At 40.2% G+C, this 11,016-nt stretch overlaps 1 long non-coding RNA gene across 1 annotated transcript; it reads right to left on the minus strand.

The window, feature by feature from the left end:
* Positions 1–236: 236 nt before the first annotated feature.
* On the minus strand, positions 237–6,962 carry LOC144588685 (uncharacterized). The gene is made up of 3 exons (XR_013544341.1): positions 6,872–6,962; positions 4,955–5,101; positions 237–4,190 (listed from the first exon to the last, which is right to left on the minus strand). It is a non-coding gene; the product is annotated as an uncharacterized LOC144588685 (long non-coding RNA).
* Positions 6,963–11,016: the final 4,054 nt, after the last annotated feature.

Below are 11,016 nucleotides of genomic sequence, written 5' to 3' on the forward strand. Positions count from 1 at the left end.
GCCATTAGTTCCATATCAGCTAGAGCCCTTCCAGGTAGGACACAGCTTGGCCATATTACTTTATGGATGACAATTCCCAGAAATCAACAGTGAGCCCTAGCTGCCCATTGGGTTCTGGGAACTGCAGGGTGTTTGGTTTTTTTAAATAAAGTTTCCATGCTCTGAGATGGAACAGTTGTTATCCTTAATAACCTTACACTGATTTTATAAATATTTTCCCTGCAGCAATTCTCTTGTTTTGCTAATTACAATGATTTTTTCTCTCTCTTGTGGCTGTTTACTGAACAATGCTTTAAGCCTCTCATTGTTCCCAAGTCTTGTGATGTGGTACTTGACTTTCCCTTGAAGTTTATGGTCAGAACCTCCTAGTGAGAATCTTTCTGTTAGGACCATACAAAATCAAACTTCTAGCAGTGAGAAACTGCATTAGGGAAGTGAATTTCTTAAACATTTTTCAGAATTTTTAAAAAGCAGATTTCCTAAAGTGGCTTTCTTATACAGACGAAGCTTTTGAAGAAACGTGGACATGAGTCCTGGTAAATCCCATTTTATTTCAATGACCAAGAAACAAACAATAGAAAAAGGGTGGAACTTTTGTTTCATCTGATAAAGACCTCCTTCCCTATCTTGAATTTTTCCTTTGGCTTGTCTTTTAAAAATACAGAATAAAACACCTCCTGTCACATGTGTAAGGACTCATATAATCTGTCCTTTATATAAAAGGATCACAACTCAGGATCCCAACAAGAGGGAAATCTAAATTTCAGAGATATTAATTCAGTTTGAAGCTCAACTCTGATTTCTTTCCTTTCAGGGACAATGTCTTTTATTATTTTTAAAGGTCTCATTTTTAAAATGCAGTAAATAGTCTAGGTCTGAGTTCTTTCCCTCTCTTAGACTGTGGCCTAAGGAGGCTATAAATTAATTCATTCTATAAAACACAGGAAGGTAAATCCTCAGCAGTGTGGCAAGAGAATTAGCCTCTTAACTCCTGTTTGCATTAATGGGAACTGAATATTTATTTACTCCACAGAACATAAATCGTGACCTTGTAACTTCTAAAGTTTCCTAACTATAATGTTTCCATTGTTCCCTTGGCTCCTGGTTATTCACCCTAAGTATTTACTGAGGTGTTGGCTTCAAAGAAAGGTAGTGACCTTCCCAAGACTTCGCTCCTTTCCTGTCATCAGAAAAGCTATAAAAATCAGTTCTGATAGTGATGTGGCAGTAGGGAACTTTCAGCCTCAGACAAGGCTGGAGAGTCAGCCTTACGAACACTTTCAGCTTGGGTTGTAAGGATTCTGCTTATTCAGTCATGGACCCATTGAATCTAGATCAGGGTGGTCAGGTTGTAGCCCTCCTAAGGTCATTTATTTTGCTGCAAAATGGGTTGCAAAAACACAGTCCATGCCAGACCCACTCTTGCAATAAATCTGGGCTGTTCTGCATGCATGGTATGCGCCGTGTCTGGCATAGCTGCGGGCAAATTTCTTGAAGATCTGGCAGTAGACAGTGGATGGCCAGAAATGTTCCAGATATTCTCTTGACCTGGCTACCCTTGGAGTTATGTTTGGTGAAGAGCAGGGCTTTCTCTTTGTCTGCAGTTGGCCCCAAGTTTGTTGTGTTGTGGTCATTAAATAATGGTCTGTTTATTCAAGAAGCTTTTACAAGGATACTTTACATTTTAAGAGATGGATGCTATACTTGTTGCTGTGTTTTTAATTGCTTTTATATCAATTATGTTTTAAAATTATAGTGTATTTAATTGTGTTATATTTTGTTCTCCTGTTTTGTTCTCCAAGCTCTCATCGTAGGCAGTAATTTCTACAGTTATCTGCACCATCTGCAAACAGTGCTATGTGTCTTATGGACGAAAGAATTAGCAATGTGCTGCCTAGACTTGTGTTCAAATTAACATAGTCTTGGGGACATACTTAGGACAAAGGTGTGTTCCTTACTCCATCTGATAGGTAAATACATTAGAGAGGGTGGACTGCTTTTTCCTGCCTTTATAGATTTAAGCACAGCTTTTGGTCCTATAAATAGGCAATGTCTATAGAACAAAAAGCTGAACGCAAACATAGGATTGAGGCTTTTGTTCCTAGTGAAAGATCTTGATCCAGAAACTGATTTGAAGATTAAAACAGGTTCAAGTTATGCTTTCTGACCCCACCATGTAAATGTGTTTGCCAAGGTGATTCTGTTTTTCTTTTCTTTTTTAACTTCTTTATAAATGATAGTGTTGCAGCCTTGCATAACCAAAATTATGACATGCCCCAAATTTTAAATAGATTTATATGTACACATTGCTTTGTGTAGATGATTGATCTTACGAAGTATGAACTTATCCAAGTGGGCCTGAAAAGATCACTAAGACAATTTAGTTCTTACAGCTGAGCAAATGATTTAGTCATCAACAACACTAAATCCAAAGTTATAGTCTTTGGCACAAGGAAAAAGCCATATAGATGGCACATAAATTCAACAATGACAGAAAGGTAAAATCTTATTGCTGTCTTGGTATAGCTATTTATGCTTTTGCTATCTTAGCATAACGTTCATAACTTCAAGATTCTGAGCTTTATAAATATATATATACATAAAGAGGAGTGAACAGAACCTAATTGCTTGTATACACTCCTTGAAAGACTGCTGGGTTTTACCTGCCCAGGCCAATACACCCAACTTTAAGTATTTTTTAAAGCAAAGCTGATTCCTAGGTCTCTCGTGTGCTCCCAGAGGCATCTGGTGGGGCCACCGTGAGATACAGGAAGCTGGACTAGATGGGCCCTTGGCCTGATCCAGCAGGGCTCTTCTTATGTTCTTATGTTCAGTTCTAATTTTTAGTGCAGAAACTTGGGTTTTTGTTGTTCCTAACAAAATTGGAAGAGTTCAAACCCACTTTTACACATAAGTTTTTAAGTTACATTATCTACACCTCTTACTTAGAGGAGAGCGCAGAAGTGATTTCAATTTCAGTAAGCATTAGGATGGCCATTTTTGGTACATAGTAACCCACATGAAGGGAGACAGGCTAAGTAAGATTTGTTTGGGGGGGGGAGCCAAGAACAATTTTGATTACAGTTCTTTTCAAATCTAGTCACAAACTTTGGATTCTCTGTAAAATCACTGAATCCATGGAATAATGATATGAAGAAGGTATTCAGATAAAGAAGTTCAGAGCATACAATGATATAATTGTCCTTACAACCTCAAGTACAGAATGGGCAAGAAATACCAGTACCAATATTTAAAATGCCTGCCATACCCCATAGCCATGAAACATCAGAAAGTTCTTACTAGTTTATACTTTCTGTGTAATAAGAACATTTCTCAGAATCAAATCCTTGTACCTGGGAAAGTAGATTTTTGTTCATGAAACTTCACACCAATAGAAATGGAATAAACAATGCAATGGGGAAGGTTTTCTAGTATAGCAACCCAAGGTATGTTGTTTGTCTGTGGATATTCACTTGTGGAAGATTTGATGCGTAACGTTCTCAGATGCCTGCTACGAGTATACACTGATGCCAGAGATCTTCTAGAAGTGCTGTCAAAGAAAATGGAACATTGGGAAGCACAGAAGAAACTGGATTTTCTGCTTTATGGGGCAAACTGATACATGAGCAGGAGTTTGCTTGACTTGTAATAAAAGCTGCTAGATGCATAGAGAAGGTTGTTTTTAGAGTCCATTTGGCAAACAGTATTGGAGACTTGAAGGCATAAGAGTGTGACTGTTGTCTGACAAATCCTATTAAGGCCATCAGCCAAATTCTAGCCTGTCTTCAGAAATGCAGATCTATTGCACAAGGAAATCTACAATAATTTTTGTAAGATGATAGATCTCTCTCTCTCTCTTTCTCTCTCTCTCTCTCTCTCTTTCTCTTTCTCTTTCTCTCTCTCTGTTCTGATTATGTAACACTTTCATGTTCTGCTTACTATTGATGAATTTTGCAAACACAATCTCACAAAATGAATCTCTCCTTATTTGCATTTGTATAATAGACAACATGAGCAATTATAACAACAACAATATGCTACAATTCATGCACCCAAAATGTTGGCAACAGCGCTAATACAGGAGTTGCTTGTAGGATTTCTAAAGTTCAAGGATCCCTTTGATTTCAAAGCCAGATGAAACTACAAGGTATCTTCCTCAACTGAGTTGGGTATCCATCACAAAGGAGAATCTTCAAAATAAAATATCAATTCAATTATAGGCAATTCATGAATTCACAATGTGGATTCACCCCTCCAACACAAACATATAGGAATTATACCAAAACCAAGTTGGCAAGGACTTCTGCAGTCCAAGAGGCAACAGCAGCTCTGGCCGCTTCAGTTATCCTGCTCTTTCTGATTCAAAACTCTGTTACTCTCAGCCCTGCTCTTTCTTCGTCCCAGCCCTTTAGGCTGAACAAATACTTTATAGGGGTTGCAATTGCAACAAAACTTTTCTGCATCTCTTCAAAGTTTTAATCCTATTGTGCTTGGATGGTTTTATCCTGTATGGACAGATGCAATACATGTTATTGATCTGAGATGTATATATATTTGATTGCACAGTTAATTAAATTCATTAAGGGGCAGGTGTAGGTTAGATTAAAGCAAAGCTTGGAAAACATTACTCTTTTTGGTTGACTTCTCCCAGAATCCCTCAGCCAGCATGAGAGACCAAAAAAATAGCATTTGTCTGCCCAGAGTACTTAAAATGTCTGCCCACGTTCCTGAACTCTGTGTGAGAAAACTCATTCTGCTTTTGCCTCAGAAATTCTCCCCAAGGCTTCACACCAACTCCTTCAGTTCTGTCCTTTTATGGTATTTCATAACTTCCCTGCAACAGACTGCTGAGTGTCCCTATATTTTGTTCAGTATGGACAATGTTGTAGGGGGTTTTTTTTAAATTAATTTTATTTCTAGTGCATCCAAACCATAGCTTTTTATCATAGTTGACCTTATTGCTAATGGCACCTGTCAGGTTCCCACTGAGGTTGGAATGAGAGCAGTCTCCGGGTTTGTTTTCATAGCTCCAAAAACACAGACAGGATTCGCCAGGAGGTCGTTACACAATATTCCACCATTTGTTTGCAGATCCATTTCCCTGTGTGAACAAAGAGGCTATTTTCAGGCCTGTCTGGGCTCATGAATTGGATTTTAAAAAATTTTGGACTACAATCCCCAGAATCCTCCAGGCAGCATGGCTACAAGGTGGGCTATTTCCTAAAATAATAATAGTAATAGTAAAGTTTCTATGGTTTGATCTGGATTTGCATAGTATGAAAGTAATTTGTGATATGTCAGTGCACACACAAAGCACATGATATACACGTGGTGCCTCGCTAGACAGATACCCCGCATGACAGTTTTTCGCTAGACATTGACTTTTTGCGATCGCTATAGCGATTTGCAAAACAGTGATTTCTATGGGGGAATTTTGCTGGACAATATTTGGTCTCTGCTTCACAAACCAATTTTTGCTAGACAACGATTCTGACAGCTCCCTCCGTGCTCGCAAAATGGGTGTTTTCGGGACCTAAGCTTCTCAAGACAGCGATCTAAACAGCTGATTGGTGGTTCACAAAGCGGCTTTCCTATGGCCGATCTTCACTAGACAACAACGATTCTTCCCCATTGGAACACATTAAACAGGTTTCAATGCATTCCAATGGGGAAATGGTTTTCGCTAGACAGTGATTTCGCTAAACAGCGATTTCAGTGGAACGGATTGTCATCATCTAGCGAGGCACCACTGTAATGATAATCACATTCTGGGTAGGTATTCCACAGGCTGAGTATCACTATGAGTGGCTGTCTCATAATTTTGCAAAGTGTAATTACTCTATTTTAATTGTTTTGTTTTGTTTTTATTACATTATTTCTATACCACCTGTCTCCTGCTATTAGGATTCAAGGCAGCTCACAGATAGCTAAAAGCGACAGTTAATCACACAGTCAGTTGTAACTTTAAAGAACAGTTAAACATAAAACAATATTTTAAAACTGCTAATAAAATGAATTTAAAACTGCTTGGAGAAAACAGAGTCACACGGGAAGCAAAAAAACAGACAGCATCTAACAGTGAAACTTGATTGTGTTTAGTTGTTCGAAGCCTGCCTTAAAAGGGAGGTTTTTGTTTGCTGCCTGAAGGACATTTCACAACTTGACCTCTCTCGTATCTGCAACAGATGTGCCTCTGAAGGTAGCAGGACCAAGTGAAGGGCCTCCCCGTAAAATCCTGGGTTGGTACCACCAGGGCATTGCTAAAATCCATGGCTGAAGAAGGCGATCTACCACCAGTCCCTGGAACTCCTAGACTCAGCTAATTCTTTGGTCTCATTGCCTGTTCACCTACTCTTTGTGAAGTGAGGGTCAAATTACACAGGTCTCAAGATGCATATTTCCTACTGCTACGGTCTTTCCTCCAGACATGGAATTCCTTCAAATCTCAGTGTCTGAGAAAGGAGCAGACTGGGCCATGACATCCATGTTTATCTTTCAGTGACCCATCAAAAGGAGGAAAGAGTAACCATCACCTTATTCTAGGCGATTTTACAGGTGGGCATGAACTGCTGGATTGTGGTGGTCCTTTAGGTGAACAAGTGTTCATTGTTTCCCAGCCCCCTCTCCTCTATCTGGCACCCACTCAGAGGCAATGCCTTAGCTTTCCTGCTCTGCCTCCTCCATGCGCTGTCTCTGAGTGGGTACCTGTGGGAGAAGTGGAGCAGGGAAGTGGTGAACACCTGTCCGTCCACAGGACCAACTAGCACGAACCACTGAACTGCTCCCAGTCTTTCAGATATCATGATGTCGCAGGCCTATGCTTTTTCCTGTTACCTGTTCATGGGTAAGAAAGTACAGGTAAGAACCTTACCTGTTGTCGTGATGATGAGCACTATTGCTGGAATGGGATGAAGCTGAGAGAATGCAGCTTTCTCTCTCTCTCTCTCTCTCTCTCTCTTTAGACGTTTGTCTGATATTAACATTGCAATCATCCATAAATTGCATCCTCTCCTTTTCTAGCCAGAAGCAACGATTATTACAACTCTTGTTAAAAATGCAGTCGTATCACAACAAGTTTTTTGTGCCGTTTGCTTTAGAGCAGGAACAAGCTTTTTCAGGATCAAACAGGCTTCTCGTCATTTTTGTACCCCATTTGACTGAAAACAGAATAATTAAATCCCAGCAAGGAGGAAACTTAAAAGCCCTGCAGAAGCATAACTAATTAGAGATATTTGCATTGAGTAAATATGTCGGCATCAACTTGGTGAGGAAATTACAGAATACAATTGAGGGAGTGGGATGGAGATAATTAAGTTGGAACCGATCATTAGGCTGGGTTTCCCCCCCAATTTTTAACTTGATGGCATGAGATCAAAGTGATTTCAGTTCTAAAGGTGTGTTTACAAGATTTTATTGCTGCATCGGCGTTAGTCATATCTACAAACTGATTGCATATAATACATGCAATAATTACAAACTGTTATAACAGACATAATCACAGGTGCAATTATAGGCTCAGAAAAGGAACGTGAATCTGCCTATATGTTTTTTTTAAATGCTAGAAGCAAGCTTTCATGTCAGAGAGTTACCCATTTCACAAATAACTGAGTGGCTCACAGACCCGACAACGAAGTCATCGGCCTACATTCTCAAAGGAAAGGAGCGGTAGGCATGGTATGTATGTATGTATGTATGTATGTATGTATGTATGTATGTATGTATGTATGTATGTATGTATGTATGTATGTATGTATGTATGTATGTATGTAAGGGACGTGGTGGTGCTGCGGGTTAAACCACAGAAGCCTCTGTGCTGCAAGGTCAGAAGACCTGCAGTTGTATGATTGAATCCATGCGACGGAGTGAGCCCCCGTCGCTTGTCCCAGCTCCTGCCAACCTAGCGGTTCAAAAGCATGCAAAATGCAAAAATGCAAGTAGATAAATAGGTACCACCACGGTGAGAAGGTAACGGCATTCTGTGTCTAGTCGCGCTGGCCATGTGACCACGGAAGATTGTCTTTGGACAAATGCTAGCTCTATGGGTTGGAAACAGAGATGAGCACCGCGCCCTAGAGTTGGACACGACTGGACAAATTGTCAAGGGGACCTTTACCTTTATGTGTGTGTGTGTATGTGTGTGTGTGTGTGTGTATTTGGGACTACAAAACCCATAATTCTCCATTCCAGAATAATGTTGTGCACTAATTGGAGCAGTATATAAGCACTAGAATAAATAAATAAAATTCTTGGAGTTTCATTGACAGACATCTACCTGCAGACACCTAACGGTGGCTCCCATGGAGAAAAGGGAAGTCTTCGATACCTGGCATAAGCTTAGCTCTGCCCTCACTTCCTGTGCAGAAAGGAAGTTACCCCACTGCTAGCTGAGGGTTTCCTTGACGTACACCTGCCTGCCCCTGAGCATTGCAATGAGAACTTTTTATTTGCCAGTTAGAAACAGACTAAAAGTTATGAATGGAGAATAATCTTTTTGTTGATGTTGTTCAGCCAGCAGGGGTGGTTTAAATATATCCCAATCAGGCTGACTCCTCTTTTGTCCACATTCTACCCAATGTGAATGCCTGATCTGAGGCAAAGGGGCAACCACAGAGGTGTCAATTCCCTCATCCAAACAGTCATAGTCTCCAGGGTTTTTTCTTTGGAAGTGTGCAGATCAGTGCTGGAACACCCTATCGCTAAGGCACATTTAGGAGAATTAGGTGTTTTTTTTTTGTTTTTTTTTTTAAAGAAGAAGACAGAGGTGGAAATTGCCAATTAGCACCTTGAGGCAGCTTCAACGGTTGGAACTCCATACAAACCGAGCTCTCTGTCCTGACTTCTGCAAACTGTCATCAGGATGGGCACAGGGATTTGTGTGGAGAAACCCAACTTGATAAACTGCAAATACATAGCACGGCAAACAGTATTCTCTCCCCCCCCCCCGGTGTAGCTGCCCCCTCTTTGTTTCATCCCCATCAGTGTACATACTCTATTAAACATCTCTCACACACCCTATTAAGAGATTATGTAAAACCTATCTCAAAACAGTGACATGAAAACCTAATGATTTGTCTATGTTTGATGACCTCTTTCCACAGGATTGGCAGAGAATTTTTGCAAAAGGCTTGTCTCGCGTACACACACTGGAAAGTAACTGCTGGCAACTGTCTGCACACTGAAAGGTTGATTCCAAACTCTGCTGGAAAAATCTCCCTACGGCCGCTCGGTTTTAGAAGAGCCTAAGCCATTCTAAAGCATATAATTATACTTCATCCTTGCGGTCTTATCTTACAATAGATTTAATTGCTCTTGAAACTTGGCAATCTTCTCCCATCCATTTAAAAGAAATTAAACACTTTGGGGGTGTGTTTTCAAAAAAGCCCTTTTGATATGACAGCTCTTTGGCTCTTCCCTTTGTCTCTTTCTGATTCACTGATGTTTTTCTCTCCCCCTTCCCAGAGAACACACGTTATCAGAAGGAATTAAAAAGAGCGAGAATTAACTTGCAGCTTGCCATCCAACGATAATTCTCTTCGGTGAATGTAGAACATCCAAGTCTAATATCTAACCTGGCACACTAGACATCAAGATTTAAGACCTCAGATTGCTTTCTTATTTAAAAGATCTTGCTGCTGGGGTTTTCAAGGACTGCATTAGAAGTAAAGATGTTACCTGTAATACATTATTTGGGTAGGGTGCGAATGATGTCTTCCTTTGACAATTATCATTCTTATTTTTTTTCTGTGTAAGAAATGTTTATTGTGTATAGGACTGCTCTTGATAATATCTAGAACGTGGCAATCTGGCTTTCAGTAAGGTCTGTCTATGAGAAGTAGGGCTAGTTGGTTCAATTTACAGTACAGTACTAGCTGGTACGTGGTGGCGCTGCGGGCTAAACCGCAGAAGCCTATGCTGTAGGGTCAGAAGACCAAGCAGTCGTAAGATCGAATCCATGCGACGGAGTGAACTCCCGTCGCTTGTCCCAGCTCCTGCCAACCTAGCGGTTTGAAAGCATGCAAATGCAAGTAGATAAATAGGGACCACTTCGGTGGGAAGGTAACAGCGTTCCGTGTCTAAGTTGCACTGGCCACGTGACCACGGAAGATTGTCTTCGGACAAAAACGTTGGCTCTATGGCTTGAAAATGGGAATGAGCACCGCCCCCTAGAGTAGAACATGACTGGACAAAAATTGTCAAGGGGAACCTTTACCTTTACCTTACTAGTTGGTATGGTATAAATTATCTTATTTCCCCCAACATTTTTACATGCGTTTTAAAGAACTGGTGGCTTTAACTGATATATTGTTGTACTAAATGCCTTGTATACCACTCTAGCATTTTACATCTATTGAAGAATTGTATAGAAATTCGTCTAAACAAACAAGCAAATAAACAAGTCTGCTCAGTTGTCTAATTTATCTTGCTCACAGAATTTGGCTTTCTTGGTACATAATTTATGTTGGGTTGTCACAGGTATGGCAATTTTTTTTAAAGACTCACCATGAAATAGCTGTTTCAGAGCCAAAACTCTGATGGAGTCCATACAGAAGGGACAAAGTTTATAATCTGAGCATGAGTTCACTTCATGAATTGCAATAACTTGCAGAAACTTAAGCTACTTGGTGGAAGTATCTCTGACTTATTTGCTTTTCAGCTTTCTGAGTTTCTTCTTTTCTGTGCAGTTATAACAATGCTTGGTTTGTCTGTGCTCCTTCCCACATGGACCGGTTGGTTTTAGGTTGTGGTGTTATCCCCAAGAGTAAGCTGCATGGCACTCGGGGGGGGGGGCTAACATCTTAGTAGACATGTATAGAATTGCTCTCTCAGCCCAGTTATGTAAAATCATTCCACCCCTTAATCTATGAAGACGGAATGCCATTTTAGTAGAGAAATGATGTGTGTTTATCACAACATTTGGTAAAGCTAGAGATCATGAGCTGAGGCAGCAGGATTAGATAGAGGGTGGAAACTTGGAGTTCATTAAGAGAATGCTATTAACTTACTATGTTTATGTGC

This window comes from Pogona vitticeps, chromosome 4 (genome assembly GCF_051106095.1).
Source record: "Pogona vitticeps strain Pit_001003342236 chromosome 4, PviZW2.1, whole genome shotgun sequence".
In the NCBI taxonomy this organism is placed as follows: Eukaryota; Metazoa; Chordata; class Lepidosauria; order Squamata; family Agamidae; genus Pogona; species Pogona vitticeps.